At 47.2% G+C, this 26,907-nt stretch overlaps 1 protein-coding gene across 2 annotated transcripts in view; it reads left to right on the top strand.

Moving 5' to 3' along the window:
• The window catches only part of SCAPER (S-phase cyclin A associated protein in the ER), a 251,036-nt gene that overhangs the window by 128,608 nt on the left and 95,521 nt on the right, over positions 1–26,907 (top strand). The gene's annotated exons all lie outside the window — the stretch shown is intronic.

The following is a 26,907-nucleotide window of genomic DNA, read 5'->3' as shown; positions in this document are numbered from 1 at the left end:
CTCTGAGATTCAGAGTGGAGGGCAGGATATAAATCTAATATCTTCTACTGCGTGGCATCAGATCTTTGCCGAATTCCTGCTCCTCCTCAAACTCCATCCTGTCCAGCCTCCTCCCCCAAATCAACAGGAATTTCCCAACTTGGAGCTAGCGCTACGTTAGTTGATGATTATGAGCTAGCTGATTACTGTGTGCTCTAATTGGCATTTACGCACGATGCATTTTTAACGTTTGTAAATGTTGATAGCCTTCCTCCAACACCATTTCCATTGGCAGTCGACCAGGCCTTGCCATGCTTACCTTCACGACGGTAGATGAGTCTGTCACCTGCTGGGAGCAGGGCCTTTACTGCAGTTGCCTCAGGACTCTGCAGTGACCTCCCTCCGGGAGTCAGGAGGGGCAAGCCAAGGAGGAAAGAGGGGTTGCGGCTCAGCGGCAGAGTGCACGCTTTGCCACCCGGAAGGTCCGTCTCCTCTTTCTCCACTTGAAAGGAGTCTGCGTTTCAGACCCCAGAGATCCACCACTCTGTTGAGAGGAAACCATACTGAGCTCGATAGATTTGATCTAAAGTAGCTTTATGTGTGTATTTTATATTACAATAGTCAGCGGCCTAATCTACAGATACTTAAATCTGCAGATTGGGACAGCGCTAATGACAGATACTTTTGCAAGCTTGGGCAAGCCCCCAGGTTTGCCCCCAAAAAAATGAAAATAAAAAAAATAGTGCATTAAATCCCCCCCCCCTCACTTACACACTAAAGAGATTTGTCTATATCAGGGGTGGCCAACGGTAGCTCTCCAGATGTTTTTCTTTTTGTCTACAACTCCCATCAGCCCCAGCCATTGACCATGCTGGCTGGGGCTGATGGGAGTTGTAGGCAAAAAAACATCCGGAGAGCTGCCGTTGGCCACCCCTGGTCTATGTGGACATATTTGCATCCTAGAGAGGTGGCAGAGTCCAGGCATCATTCCGGGCCTGGTGGAAGCAGAATCCAGGAGCCACTCTAGGCCCAGTTGTAGCAGTGGCAGAGTCTAAGAACCGCTCTGAGTCCAGTAGCCTCAGAGTCTGGGAGCTGGTCCAGAATGTGGCCGGGTGACTACGGAGACCTGGAGCCATTCCAGGCTTGGCTGTGTGTAGGGGGGGGGGGGGTCGGAAGGAAGCCTGCACCTGGGCTCACAGGCCAGGGGGGTAGGATAGGATTCCCCCCCTCAAATACGACTTTCATGGGCCCCCACCTGTTTCTACCAAATAATATGCATTTGTTGTTGTTCAGTCGCATAGTCGAGTCTGACTCCTTGCGACCGCATGGACCAAGTCACACCGGGCCCTCCTGTCTTCCGCCGTCCTCCGAAGTCTGCTCAAATTCGTGTTAGTTACATCAATAACACTGTCCAGCTATCTCCTCTTTTGCCTTCTGTCTTTCCCAGCATCAGAATCTTTTCCAGGGAGTGCTCCTTTCTCATTGGGAGGCCAAAGTCTTTCAGCTTCAGCTTCAGCATCTGACCTTCCAGGGAACAGTCTGGGAGGATTTCCCTTAGGACTGACTGATCTACTTGCAGTCCAAGGGACTCTCAAGATTCTTCTCCAGCACCACATATGCATACAAATATGCAAACACCAAATAATATGCACACCGAATATGCACACCCCTAATTTGTAATAGTGTACCATCTGTACTATCAGAGAATTTTTAAAGGTTTTGGCCTCTTTTTTGTTATATAGTGCCGGGACACTGAAATGTTTTAGTGGTGAAGTTTTCATAGCAGCCGAGTTTGATTTTATTGTTTTGAATCTTATGTTGCAACCCAGCCTGAGTGTGCTTGGCGAGTGGTGGGAGAGGAATAATAGTCATCATCATCATCATCATCATCATCATCATCATCATCAAAACACCTGAGGACCTTGTGCTGTGCTGGATTTATTTCATTTTGAAAGTTATATGCTGCTTTTCCAGAAACTTGGATTGAGAACATAAGAGAAGCCATGTTGGATCAGGCCAGTGACCCATCCAGTCCAACACTCTGTGTCACACAGTGGCCAGTATATGTGTGTGTATACACACACACACATATACTCTCTCACACACACACACACACACACATATATATATATACACACACACACATACACACACACACACACACAAATACTATGGCTAATAGCCACTGATGGAACCCTGCTCCATATTTTTATCCAATCCCCTCTTAAAGCTGGCTATGCTTGTAGCCACCACCACCTCCTGTGGCAGTGAATTCCACATGTTAATCACCCTTTGGGTGAAGAAGGACTTCCTTTTATCCGTTTTAACCTGACTGCTCAGCAATTTCATTGAATGCCCACGAGCTCTTGTATTGTGAGAAAGGGAGAAAAGGACTTCTTTCTCTTCTTTCTCCATCCCATGCAGAATCTTGTAAACCTCTATCATGTCACCCCGCAGTCGACGTTTCTCCATTCTAAAGAGCCCCAAGCATTTTAACCTTTCTTCATAGGGAAAGTGTTCCAACCCTTTAATCATTCTAGTTGCCCTTCTCTGGACTTTTTTCCAATGCTATAATATCCTTTCTGAGGTGCGGTGACCAGAATTGTATACAGTATTCTAAATGATTCCGCACCATCGATTTATACAGGGGCATTATGATATGACAAGTAGAGCAGTTGGGGTCATTTTGTATCAAAAGAGGTGCCAGAGCTCATTAGCAAACTCATTTACATAACTCATTTGCATGTGCCACACACTCCTGATGTTGCCAGAAGATGTACTAACTTATTATATCAGCTCAGCATCTACCTTAAATGCTTCTTGAATTTGAATTGTCATAATAAAACCTTACTGCCATCATACTTTAAAAATTACTTTCTCCTATGTGGCCACGGTGGAACGATGAAGATTTCCATCTGTCTGTTTTATACATTTTGGCTATTTGCGGGGTGGGGGTGGGGGGATATTAGAAAGTTTGTCAGATCTTAGAGTCCAGCAAAATTCTCACGGGGGGTTTGAGCAGTGGAGCCCAGAAGAAAGCATTAAAGGAGGGAGGGAGGAAGAAAGAGCACAATAAAATTTCGAAGTTCTGCCCAAAATGAGCCCTGAAAACAGCACAGGGAAAATAATCAAACTACAGCATGAAAATGAGCAATAGCATAAAACGCTTTGAAGTTCCAAAGATCCAAAGAGTTAAAAAAGATCATAGTAGTGTTCTTTCGAAAAAGAATATTCTGGACAGAAACATGGGATTCTTGGCTTTTCCCAGTTACTTATTGATGAATTGTATAAGTTCTGAACTGTAACCTTGACTTGCTGGAGATCAGAATGTTCCAAATTTATCTTAGGGTCTGGGGAAAGATAAAGATAATGATAACTTGTCAACCGAAACACCATGTTGTTGCGATTCACTTTTATTTGTTCCCTGAAAATGGCCTGTGTTAAAATTACGTTCAAGGGAAAGAGAGAGAAGGGAGAACTTGATTGCTACCTTTATAGTAATTGTATATGACTGGTAGATAACACAGCAGGGAAATGGCATAGGGAGGGCAAATACTGTGGAATTTAGAAGGATGAGAGCTCTCCTCTTCCCCTGGCCCCCTTTCCGAAGCATTACTCTGCCGCTAGTGAAGTCTCATTATTTCCGAGCGTCCTAATCAATAGGGTCACGAAAGATTGATTCCCGTTGCTGTCACACTGTTTATGACAGAGATCATATACAGTCATTTCTAGAAGCGGGGCCGTAATGCTCTTGTTAACTCGCCAGTTGAGAAATCAGCAGACACATCTCGCTTGTCGGGGAGCGGTGGAAAGGATCTTGATAGCGTCACTCACCGACGGGGAGGAGGAGACCGACACTGTTAATTGAATTTCCCCCGAGAGCATAAAAAACAAAAGCGATAGAGGGAAAGGGGGTCAGAAACCACACAGGCTGTCAGCGTGGGGGATCGGCTCGCCCGTTGATTTAACTCGGCTAATGGCTGGGGTCTGTAGAAGGCATTGCCCAGAGGGAGGGCAGAGTTCAGGGCGGTAGCTCCTTCCCACTTACTAAAAATCTTTCCAAACTTACCCGCCGCAAGAGATTATTTTCTAAAAGGAAAAGGAAAGGTCTTCTGTGCAAGCGCCAGTCATTTCCGACTCTGGGGTGACGTTGTTTTCACGTTTTCACAGCAGACTTTTTACAGGGTGGTTTGCCCATTGCATTCCCCAGTCATTTCCACTTCCCCCCCCCAGCAAGCTGGGGACTCATTTGACCCACCTTGGAAGGATGGAAGGCTGAGTCCACCTGGAGCCAGCTACCTGAACCCAGCTTCCACCGGGATCAAATTCAGGTCTTGAGCAGAGCTTAGGACTGCAGTACTGCAGCTTTACCACTCTGCTCAACGGGGCTTATAGGTAGTCCCCCTGTGCAAGCACCAGTCGTTTTCAACTCTGGGGTGACGTTGCTTTCACAACGTTTTCATGGCAGACTTTTTACGGAGTAATTTGTCATTGCCTTCCCCAGTCATCTACACTTCTCCCCCAGCAAGCTGGGTACTCATTTGACCGACCTCGGAAGGATGGAAGACTGAGTCAATCTCGAGCCGGCTACCTGAAAACCCAGCTTCCGCCGGAGATCGAACTCAGGTCATGAGCACAGCTTAGGACTGCAGAACTGCAGCTTTAACACTGCGCCACGGAGCTCATCATTTTTTATTTATTTTATATTTATCAAAGATTTCAGGTTTTCATGGCTGGCATCATCATTAGGGTTTGTAGAATCTTTTGGGCTCAAGTGCCGTGTTCTACTGGAGAAAGTTTTCCTTCCAGACGTTTCGTTCTCAGCTGCGGAGAACATCCTCAGTGGCGTTGCAGCCGGAGCAGGCGCTCTGACCTTCTTGGCTGCTATGCATTGGTCAGAACGCCTGCTCCGGCTGCAAGAAGGTCTGAGCGCCTGCTCCGGCTGCAACGCCACTGAGGATGTTCTCCGCAGCTGAGAACGAAACGTCTGGAAGAAAAACTTTCTCCGGTAGAACACGGCACTTGAGCCCGAAAGATTCTACAAACCCTAATTTATATTTATTTATTATATTTTCTTTCATTATTATTTTATTTTTCTAAAAAGGGCAACAGTATTTGCGGGGCAGGCACTCTAGATAAAGGTGTGGCGGGAGGAAATAACGAGGTCGGAGGATCCATGCAGATTTGTTCTGTTATTGACAGTGCTCCCCGCCCCGTCCCGCAGAAGGCCCCAAGCTCCGGAAGAACATGTCTTAGTGGCATGGATTGGAGTGATCCGGACCGGTGTTTCCTGTTTCAGGATTCCTGCAAAGTAACATTTGAGTCTTATCTGCCATAATTATCCTTCACGCATTGGGATATTTGACTTGTGGAACTCCTTGCCACCAGATAGCTGTGAGGGGTTTAAAAGGGGGTTGGACAGCTTTGTGGTCTATTGTAGGGGTGTCGAACTCATTTTGTAATGAGGGCCAAATCTGACATAAATGAGACCTTGTCAGGCCGGGCCGTGCATGTCATAAAATGTAATGCCAGGTAGCAGAGATAAACTTTATAAAGGACACAGAAAGACACAGATTTTTTTTAAACTTAAAATAAAACACGCTCAAAACATTAGCAATTGCTGGGTTTAAAGGCACTTTCTTTGTATCTCTCCTGTGCGATCTGAGGAACTAAGGAGCTTTCCCAGGGGACCAGGAGGTGGAGGAGCCTCAGCCAATAGAAGAAAGAGAGGCTTGGCTCAGTACTTCTACTGTATGACTGAGAGAGCATTTTAAAGCAAGGTATTCCTCCCCCCCTTCCTCCCCAAGTGAGGAGAAAATAGAGGCTTTGCTCTGTAGCTCCTGTGCAGTTGAGCAAGCCTGGCAAAGCAAGCTGCGATGCAGAAGGAAGCAAGAGCGAGAGAAGGAAGCAAATGACAGCCGGTTGCTCAGGGGCCTGATAGGAGCCCTCCAGAGACCTGATTTGGCCCCTGGGACACATGTTTGACACTCCTGGTTTATTGTTTCTTAATGATGGCTGGATAGGAACTTAAGGTTCAGAGGAGGAACACCTCCAAAACCCAGGCTAGCCTGATTTCATCGAGGGATACTAGAATTGTGACACAGAGACGGGCAATGGCAACCCACCTCTCAACATCTCTTGCCTTGAATCCTGTACTGGGTCACCATAAGTCAGCTGTGACTTGAGGATCAAAAGAGGGAGATCAGCAGGGCCTTTGTGGGAGCTTTACCTTGGCTTTTGACAGGACACTGTTGGAAAACAGGATCCTGGACTAAATAGACTTTTGGTATGTGTCAGAAAGGAGCTTTGACTCTCAAAGGTTTATGCCACAGAAACCTTGTTGGTGTTTAAGGTGCTACAGCACTCAGGTCTTGGTTTAATCCTGCATAACTGCCTACACGTGCACTGGAAGCGCCATAATACAAGATTTAATAAATATATTTCATGCGTGTATATCTTCAGTCAGCAGTTGTAGGAGCAGGACTTTGTGGGTAGAGAAAGCCCAGCAGGAATTCATTTGCCTATATAGGCCACACCCCCTGATGGCACCATTGTTTCAAGCAGGACTTTTTGACGGGGAAAACCCAGCATGAACTCATTTGCATATTAGGCCACATCCCCTGATATCACCACTGTTTGCGTGTGGCTTTTTTGTAGAGAAGGTCCGTCAGGAACTTATTTGCATATTAGACCACACCCCCTGGTGGCACCATTGTTTCGTGCAGGGCTCTTTTTTTTTAGATAAAGCCTGGCAGGAACTCATTTGCATATTAGTCACACACACCCTGATGGCACCATTGTTTCGTGCAGGGCTTTTCTGTAGAGAAAGCCCAGCATGAGCTCATTTGCATATTAGGCCACATCCCCTGATATCACCACTGTTTGCGTATGGCTTTTTTTGTAGAGAAGGCCCGGCAGGAACTCATTTGCATATTAGACCACACCCCCTGATATTGTTTTGCACAGGGCTTTTTTGTAGAGAAAACCCGGCAGGAACTCATTTGCATATTAGTCACACACCCCCTGATGGCACCATTGTTTCGCGCAGGGCTTTTTTGTGGCGAAAGCCCAGCAGGGGCTCCTGCGTAGGAGTATTTTAGACTTGACTAAATAACATGACCGCTTCTGTTTCAGTCTTCAGGGAGAGGAAACGCAACACTTTCTTAACACAGAAGCTCCACAGAGGAGAACAGCTTCTCCTTGGACATGGTGGGGGGAAAGTCTTTCGCTAACCAGGCAGTGACCTTGCTCTCTTTCCTCGATGCATATTTTTATAAGCTCCAACCGCAACACTCCTGACCTCCGACGAGCATTCCCTCTGTGGCCACTAATGGTTTTTTTGTGTGTTTTTTTTAATGTGTCAAACAACATTTTGGGGTTTCTTTTTTTATTTTTAGATAAATTTGCAGCCCGCTGCAGTTCCAGTAGTGACGTCGTCTGTTTACATTTCAGGCCAGTGTTTGTCGTAGCTTTCAAATACAGGGGGACGCCGGGCAGACAGTGTTTATCGCAAGCCAGAGACAGTCAGGAACGGCTGGCCTCAACGGTGCAGAGCCCGCCTGCGTTATTTACGTTAGCGTCGGTGCATTGCTGACGGTGCACCGAGTGACCCACTGGCGGAGCGATTGTCCCGCTGTACACGGCTTTCACACTAGAGGGTTACGTTTAAAAGTTGGGAGGGGAAAAAAACACTTCATTTCAGTAGATCTTTTGCGATATCCGGGGGGGGGGGGTTTGCACGAAACCTCATTTAATTTAAAAAAAGAAACAAATCTGAGAATTAAGAGTTTCAAAAGGATCACTGTTAGCCTGTTGTAGCAAAATTGCATGGGAATCTTGTAGCCCCTTAAAGACAACCCAGATTTATTCCAGCACGGACCTTTTGTAATGCAGTTCGCTTCTTTGGGTGCCCAGAAGCATGCGTCTGTTACAGGGGTCCCCAAACGTTTTGAGCCTCTGGACCTTTGGAAATCTGACACAGGGTGGTGGGCGCAACTCACAATATGGCTGCCGCAGGAGGTTGAGCCACAGAGACAGAGGAAGCCCCGAGCGCAGGGGAGAAGAGGGATAATTTAAAAATGCTTAGTGAAACTGGGGTGGGAGAGAATAAAACAAACACTGTGGTGGCAGCTGCCACCAAAACAATATTGTTTTAATCTGCATAGCCAATCAGCTTTCCAGGGGCCAGTCAAAAGCCTGCTGGGTAAAAGCCCCGCCTCCCCTCACCCACTTTCTAAAGACACTTGGTGGACCCCAAAAAAGATGTCTGCAGGCGCCATGGCACCAGTGGGCACAACATTGGGGGGGACTACTGATAGGTTCGGTTTGGTTCAGTTCTCAGCAGGTGGGGGGAATGTTACATAGAGAAGAAGAAGAAGATGATGATGATGATATTAGATTTATATCCCGCCCTCCACTCCGAAGAGTCTCAGAGCGGCTCACAATCTCTTTTCCCTTCCCTGTGAGGTGGGTGGGGCTGGAGAGGGCTCTCACAGCAGCTGCCCTTTCAAGGACAACCTCTGCCAGAGCTGTGGCTGACCCAAGGCCATTCCAGCAGCTGCAAGTGGAAGAGGAGGAAGAAGCTGCTATTGGATTTATATCCCACCCTCCACTCCGAATCTCAGAGTCTCAGAGCAGCTCACAATCTCCTTTACCTTCCTCCCCCACAACAGACACCCTGTGAGGTGGGTGAGGCTGAGAGGGCTCTCACGGCAGCTGCCCTTTCAAGGACAACCTCTGCCAGAGCTACGGCTGACCCAAGGCCATGCTAGCAGGTGCAAGTGGAGGAGTGGGGAATCAAACCCGGTTCTCCCAGATAAGAGTCCGCGCACTTAACCAAGACACCAAACTGGCTCTCGCAGGGCTGGACCTTTTTGTTTTACAGAAGCCCTCTTTGTAACACCCCTGCCCGTGCACTCACACTGGATTTTTAGCAGGGCCTAATGGATGGCCCCTTCCCTGCATCGGAAGAAGTGACCTCTGACTCACGAAAGCTCCTGTTGAAAGAAATCTGGTTCGTCTGGAAGGTGTTGCCTGTCTCCTATGAGTCTGACTCACTCTTTGGTTAGCAGTGACAATGATTCACATGTTTAAAAACAAACCCTGCATCTTTTAGAGCGAACAATAATTGCAAGGTTCGGGCAAGGGAAAGTATTCGGTTGACTGAAAATCTGCAGAAAGGGAGTGAATTTTCGGCAGGGGCGGCTTCTTACATCGTGCTGTTGCCACCGTGGGAAGTATGCACCTAATGGAGAAGAAGACTTTTGCTTAGCAACAGGCAAGCAGAAATTTTGTGGTTCAGTCCCCAGCATTTCCAGTGAAAGGTAGCAGAGTTGAAAGAGAGACCCTCAACGAGAGACCCAGGAGAGCTGCGGCCAGTCAACAACTGGATCCTTTATGATGTCCATTAAGAAGGTTCCAGGTTGAATCCTCAGCATCTCAAGTTTTTAAAAGAGTCTCTGGTCTTTCCTAGCTCTGGTACTGGAGGCCATTTTAGTTAGGAGATGCTGGAACAGAACGGGATTCCTGAGAGAAGCAATGCAAATTGTTGTCTGCCCAGGGTATGGCGAGCGCTACAAGACCGCTTGGGTTATTATTGCTGGGAAGGTGGAACTTCATATGCCCCAGAAAGTCAGCCAGAACCATCAGGTTGAAATTAAATTTAAAAAAAGTTTTCATTAGGAAGAACTTCCTGAGCAGAACAGGCTTCCTTGGGAGGTGGTGGGCTCTCCTTTGGAAGTTTTTAAGCAAGGGCTAGATGGCCATCGGACAGCAATGCCGATTCTGTCAGTTTAGGCAGATTGTGAGAGGGAGGGCAGGAAGGACGCTCATGGCCCTTATTTGCTTGGGCTAATGCCAGTCAGCCATTTTGGGGTCAAGAAGAAATCTACTTTTAGGGTAGTGAGGAGCCTCTACCAATGGAGAAAATAGAGGCTTTGCTCTGTAGCTCCTGTGCAGTTGAGCAAGCCTGGCAAAGCAAGCTGCGATGCAGAGGGAAGCAAGAGCGAGAGAAGGAAGCCAATGACAGCCGGTTGCTCAGGGGCCTGATAGGAGCCCTCCGGAGACCTGATTTGGCCCCTGGGACACATGTTTGACACTCCTTATCTATTGTTTCTTAATGATGGCTGGATAGGAACTTAAGGTTCAGAGGAGGAACACCTTCTCTGATCCTGGAGGGTTTTTTTTGCCAAACTTGCTTTAATGTAAGAGCCAAACAGAATAAATGTCAGATGTTTGAGTGTCGGGAGGGAGGGAGGGAAAAAGGAGGGAAAGGTAGAAAGAAATAAACTTATGTCTTTTCCAAGCCAGCCAACAGGGTGGAGGGGGCTTTGAGAGCCACACAATATGTGTGAAAGACTCACATGGGGCTCCCGAGCCACAGTTTGGCCACCCCTGGTGCAGGGGGTTAGACTAGGTGACCATTGGGATCCCTTCCAGCTTTGTTGTCTCCAAGATTTAAGGATGTTTTATTATTAAATAAAAACGTTATTAGAAACCGAGAAGTTCTTCTATAGAACCATATTCGATGTTCTCAAGTTCAACAATGTATTGGGTTTCCTTCTTTTTTAAAATCCCCACTGTCTCCACTAGAGGGGGCAAAACAGCATTAGACCAGTCCATGCTTAGAAGTAAAAGGATTACCGTAGATGTCTACACTGTTTTATTCACCATAGCGCAAACTTTTTTGTGTGTTTCTGTAATAAATCTCCTTTTTGCATATTAGTGTTGAAACCTGTATTTTTGAAAGTGGGAAGGGTTTTTTTTGCTTTTTTTTTTTTTTGGCGTTGCTTTTTCCGGTGCAAACCCTAGTCCTGCGTAACTCAAAAGGTTCGTATTAATTTAAACTGAGCTGAATTTTAAGTGCCAATCATACCTGGGCCCTGGATTCTAGAGTGAGTGCCAGTAGAGTGATGGAAACCAGACTGGATAGAGCTGTCCAATGCAACCTTTATCTGGCAAAAAAAAAAAAATTGAGGTGGGGAGGGAGATTCACAAATGTAAAATTACAACCTCATTAGTGGTGGTAACCGGTGCTCATCCAGGTTTGTTTGAGAGGCTTCTGAGCTGTTCAAGGAATGTCAGTTGTAGAGAATGGGGAATAGGACATTTCTGAAAACATTGCCTGAGACCTGGAAGAGCTGCTGCTAGTCTGAATAGAGAACGCTAGCTTGGATGGGCCAAAGGTCTGGTTCAGTAGAAGGCAGCTTCACAAGTTCATATATGTTTTGTTTATTACTTTCATTTAAGAGGAGGAAAGGAAGGTACATGGTTGAGTATAGCAAACTTGTATTTATGGCACAGTGTAACAATTAGCAATTGAAAACAAGGCAGTCTTCGCGGTGGAGGACGGTAAACAGTGGGTGCCGCAGGGCTCAGTACTGGGTCCCATGCTCTTTAACTTGTTCATTAATGATTTGGAGTTGGGAGTAAGCAGTGAAGTGGCCAAGTTTGCAGATGACACTAAATTGTTCAGGGTGGTGAGAACCAGAGACGATTGTGAGGCACTCCAAAGGGATCTGTTGAGGCTGGGTGAGTGGGCATCAGCGTGGCAGATGAGGTTCAATGTGGTCAAGTGCAAAGTAATGCACATTGGGGCCAAGAATCCCAGCTACAAATACAAGTTGATGGGTTGTGAACTGGCAGAGACTAAGAGAGAGATCTTGGGGTCGTGGTAGATAACTCACTGAAAATGTCAAGACAGTGTGCCATTGCAAAAAAAAAAAAAAGGCCAATGCCATGCTGGGAATTATTAGGAAGGGAATTGAAAACAAATCAGCCAGTATCATAATGCCCCTGTATAAATCGATACTGCGGTCTCATTTGGAGTACTGTGTGCAATTTTGGTCACCGCACCACAAAAAGGATATTATAGCATTGGAAAAAATCCAGAAAAGGGCAACTAGAATGATTAAAGGGTTGAAACACTTTCCCTATGAAGAAAGGTTAAAACACTTGGGGCTCTTTAGCTTGGAGAAACGTTGACTGCAAGGTGACACGATAGAGGTTTACAACATTATGCATGGGATGGAGAAAGTAGAGAAAGAAGTCCTTTTTTCCCTTTCTCACAATACAAGAACTCGTGGGCATTAAATGAAATTGCTGAGCAGTCAGGTTAAAATGGATAAAAGGAAGTACTTCTTCACCCAAAGGGTGATTAAAATGTGGAATTCACTGCCACAGGAGGTGGTGGCGGCTACAAGCATAGACAGCTTCAAGAGGGGATTGGATAAAAATATGGAGCAGAGGTTCATCAGTGGCTTTTAGCCACAGTGTGTGTGTGTGTATTGGCCACTGTGTGATATAGAGTGTTGGACTGGATGAGCCATTGGCCTGATCCAACATGGCTTCTCGTATGTTCTTAAGGCAGACACAAGGAAATGCTAAAATCCAGCCTATAGAAAGTGCACATAAATGGAACATGAATCACATCACAAAACTTCTCATTAAAAGCCACTATGAGATATTTTGTTCCATGACTCACGTTTAGATGTGCAGTTTCTGTAGATTGGATTTTAGCATTTCTGCGTATCTACCTTGTTTTCTTTTTAATTGTTACACTGTATAACAAATACCTTGTTATATATTTATGCTTGCTATACTTCTGAGTACCCAACGCTGTTTCCGTGGTTGGAGTTTCCCTCCTTTGTTTTTCCTTTGAGGAAAGGAAAGTAGCCAAGCCAGTGACTGATAGAATAATACAATACTTGAATGTGTCTTCAACAGTATTATAATAAATTCTTGAGTGGTCATGAATACTGATTTCTTGGGTAGACCAATGTGCTTTTAGAAGAAGAAGACTGTAGATTTATACCCTTCTCTCTGAAACAGAGTCTCAAAGCGGCTTACAATCTCCTTTATCTTCTTCCCCCAGAACAGACACCCTTTGAGGTAGCTGGAGCTGAGAGAACTCTCTCAGAAGCTGCCCTTTCAAGGACAACCTCTGCAAGAGCTACGGCCGACCCAAGGCCATCCCAGCAGCTGCAAGTGGAGGAGTGGGGAATCAAACCCGGTTCCCCCAGATAAGAGTCCGCACACTTAACCACGACACCAAACTGGCTCTCTTTTATACGACTCTGTAAGCCACTGCCCTGAAAAGCGAAGATAAAAAGAACACCTTGTTTTCCATGAGAACCAGTGTGGTGTAGTGGTTAGGGTGTTGAACTAGCATCTGGAGGACTTGGGCTTGAATCCTTGCTCACCAAGTGACCTGGGGCGAGTCACACTCGCTCAGCCTAACCTGCCTCACGGGGTTGTAACGAGGGTGAAAGGGAGGAGAATAGAATTGTGGAAGCTGCATTGGAGGAAGAGGCCGGATGCAAATGAAATGAATAAATAAAGATTAGGAAGTATGAACTGATAGATCGGGGGGGTGGGCTCAGCTTTGTGGAGTCCTAGGTTCCCCTCCCCCCCCCCCCCCCGCCGCACTCATCTGTACCTACCCGAAGATGTCCACTTATATCTTCTCTCAATACACAACACAACAATTCCCCCAATTGCTCCTTGTCTGTGTTTCTTTCTCGCTGTTGTGCTACTTACTCTGGCGGAGGGTTGGGGCGGGGGGGGGGGACGATAAGTTTCCAACTCTGCCAGAACCGAAAGAAGCTCCGAATAAAGTGCGCTTGATTGGTCGTTCTTTGTAAAATAAACATTGCCGAATATACATTATCGGCTTGGCCTCGTTTATTATGAGCAGAGGCTTTTCCTCCTCCTCCTCCCCTCCTCCTTTTTTTTCTTGGCACAGAAGCCGGATAATTAGTTTTGTGCGGCTGCGGTGACGGTGTTGGTTTGGTTTTTATTTAGAACACAGCCGGTCTAGGATCCCTGCCAAGAATAATCCTTGCGCCTTCACGTCGTAGGGATATAAGTCTTAGGAAGGGCTGCGTTTAAAAAAAAAAAGAAAGAAACCGAAGAACTTAAATGTCTCGAACTCTGTCAATGGCTCCTTCTTGTTTATTGGGTATTAATATGCTTGGCTACTCTTCTGCCTGTACAACTTGACAGCTTGTCGGGGGATTCAGCCTGCGTTGTTGAGCGAGACTGGACAAGGAGTCCGCAGGAGGATGGGACCCCGGGTGGAGCTGCTCCCGTTCACTGCGAACCAAAAATCCTTCTGTCTCCTCTCTGGTTTTGACATTTGTGCTGAAACCTGCGCCCAGAATGGAACAGAGATGGAAGCGCTGATGCTCTTGGTCTAGCTCAGGGGTTCCCTCTTTTTTTAAAACCTGCGGGCACCTTCGGAATTGACACAGTAAGAATGGCCGCCACAAGAGGCACAAAATGGCTGCCACAGGAGGAGGAGCCAGACACAAAACAGATGCCGCAACTTAACATTCGGTCGCACTGGGGAGATCCTTGTGCTGTGGCAGCAGCTGCTACCAAATTTGCACAGCTGGTTCAAATCTCCAGTTTGGTGTAGTGGTTAAGTGCACGGACTCTTATCTGGTAGAACCGGGTTTGATTCCCCACTCCTCCGCTTGCAGCTACTGAAGAAGATTGCAGATTTATACCCGCCCTTCTCTCTGAATCAGAGACTCAGAGCGGCTTACAATCTCCTATATGTTTTCCCCCCACAACAGTCACCCTGTGAGGTGGGGCAGGGACTGAGAGGGCTCTAACAGCAGCTGCCCTTTCAAGGACAACTCTTGCGATAGCTATGGCTAACCCAAGGCCATTCCAGCAGCTGTAAGCGGAGGAGTGGGGAATCACACCAGTTCTCCTAGATAAGAGTCTGCCCACTTAATCACTACACCAAACTGGCTGGACTGGCCTTGGGTCTCCCATAGCTCTCATAGGAGTTGTCCTTGAAAGGGCAGCTTCTGTGAGATCTCTCTCAGCCTCATCCACCTCACAGGGTGTCTGTTGTGGGGGAAGAAGATAAAGGAGATTGTAAGCCGCTCTGAGACTCTGAAATTCAGAATGGAGGGCGGAATATATTTTTTTTCTTCTTCCAACAGCTAGTCAAGCCTTGCATGGCAAAAGCCCCACCTGCTTTCTAAAAATGTCTGGTGGGCATTAGGAAACGTGTTTGTGGGTGACGTGGTGCCCATGGGGATCCCTGACTTGGCATGGTTTAGTCTTTGTAAACGTACTCAATTCCATTCTGTTTTGTACTTTAGAGTCGGTGCAGTGTAGTGGTTAGAGCAGGGGTGTCAGACATGCGGCCCGGGGGCTGGATCAGGCCCCCAAGCAACTGGCTGTCGTCTGCTTCCTTTTCCGCCACAGCTTGCTTTGCCAGGCTTGCTCAGTTACCCAGGCGCTACAGAGCAAAGCCTCCATTTTCTCCATTGGCTGAGACTCCTGCCTTGGGGAAGGAGGGACAGCTGGCTTTGCCAGGCTTTCTCAATCGCATAGCAGAGCTACTGAGCCAAGAGCTACTGACCGAGGCTCCTCCCCCTCCTGGTCCCCTAGGGAAGGAAGGAGAGAGCCGGAGCTTCCTTTGCCCAGTTCCCTGGATTGCACAGGAGAGATACAGGAGAGCCAGTTTGGTGTAGTGGTTAAGTGTGCGGACTCTTCTCTGGGAGAACCGGGTTTGATTCCCCACTCCTCCACTTGCAGCTGCTGGAATGGCCTTGGATCAGCCACAGCTCTCTTAGGAGTTGTCCTTGAAAGGGCAGCTGCTGTGAGAGTCCTCTCAGCCCCACCCACCTCACAGGGTGTCTGTTGTGGGGGAGGAAGGTAAAGGAGATTGTGAGCCGCTCTTAGACTCTTCGGAGTGGAGGGCGGGATATAAATCCAATATCTTCATCTACCTCACAGGGTGCCTGTTGTGGGGGAGGAAGGGAAAGGAGATTGTGAGCCGCTCTGAGACTCTTCGGAGTGGAGGGCGGGATATAAATCCAATATCTTCATCTACCTCGCAGGGTGTCTGTTGTGGGGGAGGAAGGGAAAGGAGATGGTGAGCCGCTCTGAGACTCTTCGGAGTGGAGGGTGGAATATAAATCCAATATCTTCATCTGCCTCACAGGAGTCTGTTGTGGGGGAGGAAGGGAAAGGAGATTGTGAGCCGCTCTGAGACTCTTCGGAGTGGAGGGTGGGATATAAATCCAATATCTTCATCTGCCTCACAGGGTGTCTGTTGTGGGGGAGGAAGGGAAAGGAGATTGTGAGCCGCTCTGAGACTCTTCGGAGTGGAGGGCGGGATATAAATCCAATATCTTCATCTACCTCACAGGGTGTCTGTTGTGGGGGAGGAAGGGAAAGGAGATTGTGAGCCGCTCTGAGACTCTTCGGCGTGGAGGGCGGGATATAAATCCAATATCTTCATCTACCTCGCAGGGTGTCTGTTGTGGGGGAGGAAGGGAAAGGAGATGGTGAGCCGCTCTGAGACTCTTCGGAGTGGAGGGTGGGATATAAATCCAATATCTTCATCTGCCTCACAGGAGTCTGTTGTGGGGGAGGAAGGGAAAGGAGATTGTGAGCCGCTCTGAGACTCTTCGGAGTGGAGGGTGGGATATAAATCCAATATCTTCATCTGCCTCACAGGGTGTCTGTTGTGGGGGAGGAAGGGAAAGGAGATTGTGAGCCGCTCTGAGACTCTTCGGAGTGGAGGGCGGGATATAAATCCAATATCTTCATCTACCTCGCAGGGTGTCTGTTGTGGGGGAGGAAGGAAAAGGAGATTGTGAGCCGCTCTGAGACTCTTCGGAGTGGAGGGTGGGATATAAATCCAATATCTTCATCTGCCTCACAGGGTGTCTGTTGTGGGGGAGGAAGGGAAAGGAGATTGTGAGCCGCTCTGAGACTCTTCGGAGTGGAGGGCGGGATATAAATCCAATATCTTCATCTACCTCGCAGGGTGTCTGTTGTGGGGGAGGAAGGGAAAGGAGATGGTGAGCCGCTCTGAGACTCTTCGGAGTGGAGGGTGGGATATAAATCCAATATCTTCATCTGCCTCACAGGGTGTCTGTTGTGGGGGAGGAAGGGAAAGGAGATTGTGAGCCGCTCTGAGACTCTTCGGAGTGGAGGGCGGGATATAAATCCAATATCTTCATCTGCCTCACAGGGTGTCTGTTGTGGGGGAGGAAGGGAAAGGAGATTGTGAGCTGCTCTGAGACTCTTTGGAGTGGAGGGCGGGATATAAATCCAGTATCTTCTATCTTCTTCTTCTTCTTCTTCTTCTTCTACAAAGAAAGCACCATTAAGACCAACAAGTGCTAATGTTTTAAGCACATTTTATTTTAAGTTTTTAAAAACTCTTTAATTGTGTTTGTGTCGTTTATGAAGTTTATATCTCCTTTTCCTGGCATTGCATTTTATGACACACCCGGCCCGGCCCAACAAGGTCTTATTTATGTCAGATCCAACCCTCGGAACAAATGAATTTGACACCCCCGGCTTAAACCGTTTTTGTGGGGGGGGGGTTAACCTTTTAGGCCCAGTTCCACCCACCAATTAGGTGACATTATGGGCGAATGCCTCCCAAGTTCACAGGTTAAAAAATAAAAAAACCCTCATAAAAGAACAGCGCGCCAGGCAAGACAGCTTTATTTATATAGATATATTTATGATATAGGGATGTGATACGCAGATCTCAGGCATGCGTTCAATGAGACCCTTGTTCCCGGTGGCCAAAAGCCAGCACCTTAATGCTAGGTTGGATTCTTTTTTTGGGATGTGTGCCATTTTTCTAAAGGCCGTGTGGGGGTGCGGGGGAGAGAGAAATCTGGGGTTTCGTCCTCTCTTCGGGGCGCGGTGAACAGTATAAACCGGCTCTCCTTCGCTGGCTGCCTGAAGCCGCTGTGGGGCGGTCAGGCTGTCAGAAGCCAAGGGAAGGGGGGGGGGGAGCTGCCTAAGATCCCAAGTGCCCCCATTTGCTTCCAAAAGTTCTGAAGACACCCTCCCCCCCCCCAATTTGTAGATTTCCCTAATTAAGGACTGCTGGGCAATTGAACGGAGTCAAGAGAGCTGGGTTCAAATTTGCCGTTCATTTGTTTAAAGGTTTATATCCCGCCCTAATTCGTGTTTCGAGGTGGCTCACAATACCAGTTAAAATGTCGCCAGCTAAAATGAAAGACAAAATAGCAAACCTCAACTATCTCTCCCCACCTCCCACCCCCACTGCTCTGCTTTAAAGGCTATCTGCTATTCAACCCCCCTGGCAAACAGGCCTTGCAAAACCTCTACAAGGAGCGGCCCCAACCCGTCGCTTCTTCGGGGAAACCCAGTACACAGAGCCAGAGTTGTAAAAAGACCTGGGCTCTGGTCGATGCCAAACAGACCACCCTAAGTGGAGGAATGGCCAACAGATATGCCTGACAACCATAGTAGATTTTCATATTTCTGGTGAAGTCTCTTTTTGTTCCATGGAGCTTGCTGGGGGACACTGGGCCAATATCTCTCTCTCTCTCTCTCTCTCTCTCTCTCTCTCTCTCTCTCTCTCTCTCTCTCTCTCTCTCTCTCTCTCCCCCTCTTCTCAACTACAGACTCAAAATAATCAGTTTTAGCCTCTTCAACCAAAAACTCCCTGAAACTCTCTGTCTGGGGCAGTGATGTTCTGTATTCTTGGTGCTTGGGAGGGGGGCACAGTGGGAGGGCTTCTAGTGTCCTGACCTTACTGATGGACCTCCTGATGGCACTTGGGGTTTTTTTTTGTGGCCACTGTGTGACACAGAGTGTTGGACTGGATAGGCCATTGACCTGATCCAACATGGCTTCTCTTATGTGACACAGAGTGTTGGACTGGATAGGCCATTGACCTGATCCAACATGGCTTCTCTTATGTGACACAGAGTGTTGGACTGGATAGGCCATTGACCTGATCCAACATGGCTCCTCTTATGTTCTCTTAACTCCTAGCACTCTGCCTATCTCTGCATTCCAATCCAAAGTATCATCCCCCCTCTCTCTCTCTCCCCCTCCCCCCCCCCTCTAACCTACCCCCAGGGTTGTTGTGAGCATAAAACAAGAAAGGGAGAAGTGTTTGCGTTGCCCTAAAGAGCTTTTTAAGAAGGGCAGGATAGATGCATGCTAGATAGATACAGATTTAACTCACAGGCCCTCGTTGCTTTTCTTGTGCGCTCTGTAAACTGTTGTGCCTTCCATCAAAATTGTCTAAATATTATTCCCCCCTCTCCTTTCCTCCCTCCATCAATTTCTTAAATTTAGGAGTTCATTTTTGTAGTGCAGCCTCATTTGGAATAACTGTGTACAGTTCTGGTCACCGTATCTCCAAAAGGACACCACAGAGCTGGGGAAAGTACAGAGGAGGGCAACGGAGATGATGAAGGGGTTGGAGCCCCTACCCTAGGACGAAAGGCTGAAGAGGCGGGGACTTTTCAGTTTAGAAAAGACATGAGTAAGGGGGGGGGGATATGCGAAGAGGTTTATGAAATTGTGCACGGGGTGGAGAGAGCGGACAACGATGATTTTTCCCCTCCCTCTCTCAAAAGACTAGAAATCGAGGGCAGCATCCAGTGAAGCTGATGGACGGTAGTTTCAGGATGGACAAAAGGAAATACTTATTTACATGGGGAGTGATTAAAATGTCGCATTTGCTGCCAGAGGATGTAGTGATGACCACAGGAATAAACAACTTGAAAAGGAGATTAGATAGATCGGTGGAGGATAAGTCTATCAGTGACTCCTAGCCATGGCAGCTGAGGGGAACCTTCACATTCAGAGGTACTAAACCTCTGAATCCCAGAGCCAGGAGGCAACATCAGGGGAAGGCCTCAGCCTCTCTGCTAGTTGTTGGCCTTCCGAGGAACTGGTTGGCCACTGCGTGAGATAGGATGCTGGACTAGATGGACCCTCACTGGTCTGCTCCAGCAGGGCTCTTCTTATGTTCTTACGAAGACCTCAGCCTCTATTCCCCATTGTTGGCCCTCCAGAGAAACTGGTTGGCTGCTGTGTGAGACAGGATGCTGGACTAGATGGACCACTGGTCTGATCCAACAGGGCTCTTCTGATGTTCTTATGAAAGCCTCAGCCTCTTTGCCCTGTTTCTGACCCTCCAGAGGAACTGGTTGGCTACTGTGTGAGGCAGGATGCTGGACTAAATGGACCACTGGTCTGATCCAGCAGGGCTCTTCTTATGTTCTTACAGGTTGCCTCATTCTGGATCCTCTGAACTCTTGGCTCACTATAACAAATAAAATGAGCCCAATATCCCTGAATCATCGGTTCTCGAACTGTGGCTTTCTGTGGTACTCAAACGGTGGCAAATCTCCCAAGAATTTCTCAAGTCAAAGTTGACAGTTCTAGTTGGAAGACCCAGAGAGAAGAGCCTGGTGAAGTGGAGCAAGAACATTTAGGTTTTTTGCTCTGCGTTATTTGCCAGAACTCCTGTTACTCATTTATGCTGTTTTTTTAAATAAATACTGAAAATATAAATTAGTTCAGAGTTCCGCACCATACACTAAGTACAGAACGGGGGTCCCAATTCAAAAAGTATGGAAATTGCCTCTCTGAGCTCCTTGAAGGACAAATATGTTAAAAAAAAAATACAGATAAATGTTGTAGATAGACAGACAGACAATTATTTCCTCTATCTTCCTGGTATTTTTCCTCCTTCCTCCTTTAAAACATGTATTCCCTGCTTTTTCTTCATGGACAGCTCTTTTAAAGACCCTGACTTGCAAAAATGGCCAACGGTGGCCTATGGAGGTTTTCAAACAACCCCGCAAGAGCAAAGCCTTTCCCACACGTCTTGCCAAAAGGAAACGACTGCTAATGCAAACATGTCCTTGCCGAATGAAAATCCTGTTCCAGGATCTTGGGAGGGTGTGTTTTTCCTAGTGGGAAAGTGCCATCAGTTTTGAAAACAGCACTTAAGAATCCTTCTGGCTAGGGGTGCCAGCCTCCAGACGGGGCCTGGGGATCCCCCAGAATTACAGCCCATCTCCGGAGGTCAGTTTCCTTAGAGAAAATGGTGACTTTGGACACCAGACTCTATGGAATTATATCTCCTCTGAGCTCCGTCACCTCTCCACACTCCACCCTTCTCAAGCTCTGGTCTAGGGATGCCAGCCTCTAGATGGGACCTGGGGATCCCCCAGAATTACAGCCCATCTCCGTAGGTCAGTTTCCCTAGAAAAAATGGTGACTTTGGATGCTAGACTCTATGGAATTCTATCTCCTCTGAGCTCCGTCACCTCTCCACACTCCACCCTTCTCAAGCTCTGGTCTAGGGATGCCAGCCTCTAGGTGGGACCTGGGGATCCCTCAGAATTACAGCCCATCTCCAGAGGTCAGGTTCCCTAGAGAAAATGGTGACTTTGGACGCTAGACTCTATGGAATTCTATCGCCTCTGAGCTCCGTCACCTCTCCACACTCCACCCTTCTCAAGCTCTGGTCTAGGGATGCCAGCCTCTAGATGAGACCTGGGGATCCCCCTGAATTACAGCCCATCTCCGTAGGTCAGTTTCCCTAGAGAAAATGGTGACTTTGGACGCTAGACTCTATGGAATTCTATCTCCTCTGAGCTCCGTCACCTCTCCACACTCCACCCTTCTCAAGCTCTGGTCTAGGGATGCCAACCTCTAGGTGGGACCTGGGTATCCCCCAAAACTACAGCTCATCTCCAGACTACAGAGATTTGTTCATTGCTTTTTCAAAGTTGTGTTCTGCCCCTCCCCGCAAGCGGGCTCGGGGCCAATCACGGACAGTAGTTAGACTGTTCCGCCAATATAAACAAGATTAATAGACAGAGCACATTACACAAAAACAAATTGAAAAGAGGCTGCACCTGAAGAAAATCAGTTTCCCTGGAGAAAACGGATGCTTTGGACTCTGTGACGTTGTGCCCTACAGAGGTCCTAACCTGGAACTGGAATCCTCCACCCCCACCCCCCAACACACCAGTGGCTGGGGGGACCTGGGGACCCTACTGCCAGCCAACGTTCCCGTGCTCCTCAGAGCAATAACAAGAGCTCTCTTAAGGAGGCCCCGTGCAATTCATTCCATCAGACAATTCGTAATCTCCCATACACACACCTTATTCCCTCTTCGACATCAGGGTTTCTTTGGGGACAGTAGAAATTACCAGTAGTCATGAGGAACTTGTGGCAGCTGCCGTGAATTGCTATGGCTGGGGCAGGGGTCAGAGACGCTCGGTTTTCTCCCTCTCTGCGGACGAGATCAACTCTGTATACCTGCAGGCCTTTTAGAACAAAGTACAGGCATTCCTATTCCAGAAAGTCCTTGAAAGCAGTCCAACGAAAGCACTGTGCTGTGGTTTTGTTTCATTTTTGTTTTCGTTATGGCCTGTTTTAATTTGTGAACGTGTCTAACTACTGTTTTAGTGGTTCCGGCAGGGGTGGAATTCTAGCAGGAGCTCCTTTGCATATTAGGCCACACACCCCTAGTGTAGCCAATCCTCCAAGAGCTTACAAAAAAGAGCCTTGTAAGCTCTCAGAGGATTGGCTACATCGGGGGGGGGGTGGCCTAATATGCAAAGGAGCTTCTGCTAGAGTTCCACCCCTGGTTCTGGTGTCAACTGTGATTTCGCAGAGATTGTAATTTAGATTGTTTTGATTTCGTCAGCTGCCTTAGGAAGTCTGTAACTGGCCAGATGGCAGCATCCTTAATAAATACCTACAGGACTAGTGGGTTAGATGGAGGGGGGGGGTGGATTCCAGAGTTCTTTAAAAATGCACAGGTGATCTGATAAATGCTGCGCATGACAATGAAAATGTTCCCAAGTGACAGCTGCCTTTTGGTGACCCTATGGAGCTTTCAAGGCAAGATATGTTCAGAGGTGGTTTGCCATTGCGTTCCCCTGCTTAGCATCCCTGGTCTGCCTTGATGGTCTCCCATCCATGTACCGGCCACGGCCGACCCTACTTAGCTTCTGAGATCTCATGAGATCAGGTTAGCCTGAGCCATCCAGATCAGGGCAGGTGAACAGAAATGGTTTGCTTGCTGCCTGCCTCTGCATAGTGACCCTGGACTTCCTTGGTGGTCTCCCCGCCCAAGTACTAACCAGAACCAACCCTGCTTAGCATCTGAGATCTGACAAGATAGGGCTAGCCTGGGCCCATCCAGGTCAGGGTGCAAATTCTACATGTATCTACTGCAGGGCTTTATTTTGTAGCAGGAACTCCTTTGCGTATTAGGCCACACACCCCTGATGTAGCAAACCCTCCTGGAGTTTACAGTAGGCCCTGTACTAAGAGCCCTGTAAGCTCTTGGAGGGTTGGCTCCATCAGGGGTGTGTGGCTTAATATGCAAAGGAGCCCCTGCTAGAATTCTATCTCTGGACCCTGTACTAAGAGCCCTGTAAGCTCTTAGAGGCTTGGCTCCATCGCGGGGGGGGGGGGGGGGGGGGGCTAATATGCAAAGGAGCCCCTGCTAGAATTCTGTCTCTGGGCCCTGTACTAAGAGCCCTGTAAGCTCTTGGAGGGTTGGCTCCATCGGGGGGGGGGGGGCTAATATGCAAAGGAGCCCTGCTAGAATTCTATCTCTGGACCCTGTACTAAGAGCCATGTAAGCTCTGGGAGGGTTGGCTCCATCAGGGGGGTGTGGCCTAATATGCAAAGGAGCCCTGCTAGAATTCTATCTCTGGGCCCTGTACTAAGAGCCCTGTAAGCTCTTGGAGGGTTGGCTCCATCGTGGGGGGGGGCTAATATGCAAAGGAGCCCCTGCTAGAATTCTGTCCCTGGACCCTGTACTAAGAGCCCTGTAAGCTCTTGGAGGGTTGGCTCCATCAGGGGTGTGTGGCCTAATATACAAAGGAGCCCTGCTAGAATTCTATCTCTGGGCCCTGTACTAAGAGCCATGTAAGCTCTTGGAGGGTTGGTGCCATCAGGGGTGTGTGGCCTAATATGCAAATGAGTTCCTGCTACCAAAAAAAGCTCTTATCTGTAAATTTGGAACTGGACTCTGATTAGTCTGGATCCTCTTTAAGCATTGCACCAAGTTTCCTCTGTAGTACTGCTGACCTCTGGTGTCTGTCAGCAGCACTGAAAAGATTCTGCTTTGTTCGCCTTTTTAATGGAGATCGAACAGGGTTTTTTTTTTCTCAAATGAATTACGGTATTATAGTCATCATTCTTTAAATTTTCCACCCAAGGTTCCTTTCTGTTTACAGGAGGGAGAAAACACTTATAAAGGGTAGTTAAGAACATAAAAACATAAGAGAAGCCATGTTGGATCAGGCCAATGGCCCATCCAGTCCAACACTCTGTATCACACAGTGGCCAATATATATATATATACACACACGCACGCACAGTGTGGCTAATAGCCACTGATGGACCTCTGCTCCATATTTTTATCCAATCCCCTCTTGAAGCTAGCTATGCTTGTAGCCGCCGCCACCTCCTGTGGCAGTGAATTCCACATGTTAATCACCCTTTGAGTGAAAAAGTACTTCACTTTTATCCGTTCTAACCTGACTGCTCAGCAATTTAATTGAATGCCCATGAGTTCTTGTATTGTGGGAAAGGGAGAAAATGACTTCTTTCTCTACTTTCTCCATCCCATGCATAATCTTATAAACCTCTATCGTGTCACCCCGCAGTCGACGTTTCTCCAAGCTAAAGAGCCCCGAGCGTTTCAACCTTTCTTCATAGGGAAAGTGTTCCAACCCTTTCATCATTCTAGTTGCCCTTTTCTGCACTTTTTCCAATGCTATAATATCCTTTTTGTGGTGCGGTAACCAGAATTGCACACAGTACTCCAAAGGAGACCACACTGTACCTGTCAACTCCTTCGCAGGTGATGGTGGCCCAAAAGGTCCAAGTTGTCAAGTTGCTTCTCTGTGCATTCTGCCCCCAAACCAGAGCACTTCAGCAAAATGGTTTGTGTGTGTGTGAAGCGCTGTCAAGTCACAGCTGACTTACAGCGACCCCGTAGGGCTTTCAAGGCAAGAGATGGAGCAGAGGTGGTTCACCATTGCCTGCCTCTGCGTAGCAACCCTGAACTTCTTTGGTGGGCTCCCATCCAAGTGCTTACCTGGGTCAACCCTGCTTAGCTTCCAAAATCCAATAAGATCAGGCTAGCCTGGCCATCCGGGACAGGTCAGCAAAACTACTGGAAATCTGAATGTTTCATTGAATATGGGCTTGCATGCTCATCCTATAAATATATATTCCTTGAGAGCAAGTGTGCCCAAGACGGCCACCTTGCATAAAAAAGGAGAGATCGATGCTGTCTGCCATCCCAGTGTGAAAAAACATATCTGCAGTCTTCAGCATACTTACGCTGAGAGTAAATCTCATGGAACACGACGGCCTTTTTTTTTCCGCAAAAGGCAAAGTGAAGGCTGTGTTTTGGTCAGGGATAGATCTCGGATAATAGAATCTAAGAACAAAAGCCTCAGCCACAAATACCTAAACTGTTCCTTACAAAAAAAAATTAAGAAAACGTGCATACTGTTTCGTGGTGTTGTTAATCCATAATACCGCCATCCATAATACGATTATGGAACCATTTAAACTGGCAGAACCAGCGCCAAAATAATTTTATTGCTGCCAGATACATTTAATGCAATTTGAATTATGTATTTAATTTAATTGACTGGTTTTTATGTTTAAAAATTTTAATTGTTAAATTTAATGTTTTATCTATCTATGTTAATTGTTTTAAATGTTGTTAGCCGCCCTGAGCCGCCTGGGCGGGGAGGGCGGGATAGAAATAAAATTTATTATTATTATTAATGATTGTTCTTAATAAAAGGTATTCCTGTGGCTTCTGTGTTTTGGATCTTGCTTGGGACCAATGCCACTACCTGTCGCGTTCAGAGAACAAGATCTACCTGTACTAAAAAGGGATAACTGAAGCTTTTTGTTAGCCAATTTTTCTTATTTTGGTCACAATATTGCATCCACCCACCCACCCCAAAACAGGGAATACAACTCCAACCCAAACACTGAATTAGGTACCAAAAAGGTTGAGCAGGAACAATGTTAAAAAGGAATTAAAATAAATCAATTTAAGGTATAATGCACTGAAAATACAAATTAAAAACATAGTCCTTGAATTTAGCCTCTGGATCGAAACCACTGGACTAAATTGTCCTCAGTGTGCATTAAATAATACAAAGAAATATCCACAAGTTGATGACATACAAATAAGACCACAGTCACAGTAAACAAGACGAAATGCATTTGACCCAGTGAGCCTTCTTCTGTGGTCAAAGATATACGTGTGCACTGATAACAGTTGTTGATATAATAAGCCAAAATAGGCATTAATCGGTTCACATTTTGCACCATATGGCCAAATGGTGACATTATTAGGATCACGGCTTTTGTTCCATGATTTCCATGTTCACACATAAAAATGTATTGACAATTATTTTGATAGTTCATTCCCTCGTGAGATATATGTATATACCAACCAGCAGTACGACAAAATGCACAGTTATACACTTCTTAAAAACAATGTAGTGCTGTTCCAAGGACAATTTTTCCGGGGCCTCCATATCCTCCATGAGTCACCATGCAGTAGGAACAGCTACATCCTAGCAGTAGCACCGTAGAGACTGACATGATTTTTGGGGTACGATGCCACAAGAAGGTGCTTTTGGAGGGGCCACCGGGTGGGCTCGCCTCAGCCTCGGTCACGAGCACGGCAGCCGTTGTTCCCCCATCTGCCATCCCGGCTTCTGGCGCAGCCACCTCTTCCTCCTTGATCACAAAGGACATAATTATCATTTGCAGAGAAGTCAAGTACAAAGACAGTTCATCCAGTCTGACCGGAGCTGCACTGCAGGCCACCAAAGATTAACAGCTGCTTCTCCTTTGATTAGGTTAGGTAATAACAGTTACTTTAGTTAATAATTGGATGGATTCCCGGGGCTGTGTAATTCAGGTTTTCGGCTGTCTTTTTCTTTCTTTTTTCTTTTTGCTGGCATGGAGCTGAGCTGTATTATTGGAAGGAAGCCTGTAATCCTATTAGTTCTGACTATAGGAGGAAAGATAAGGGGGGGATTCAGAGCCATTAAGGTGTTGTATCAGGTAGGGAAATAAGTGAGCCACACGCGT

This window comes from Heteronotia binoei, chromosome 19 (genome assembly GCF_032191835.1).
Source record: "Heteronotia binoei isolate CCM8104 ecotype False Entrance Well chromosome 19, APGP_CSIRO_Hbin_v1, whole genome shotgun sequence".
In the NCBI taxonomy this organism is placed as follows: domain Eukaryota; kingdom Metazoa; phylum Chordata; class Lepidosauria; order Squamata; family Gekkonidae; genus Heteronotia; species Heteronotia binoei.
Note: the sequence above shows the minus strand (reverse complement) of the source record. Positions and strands in the feature narration are given on the sequence as shown.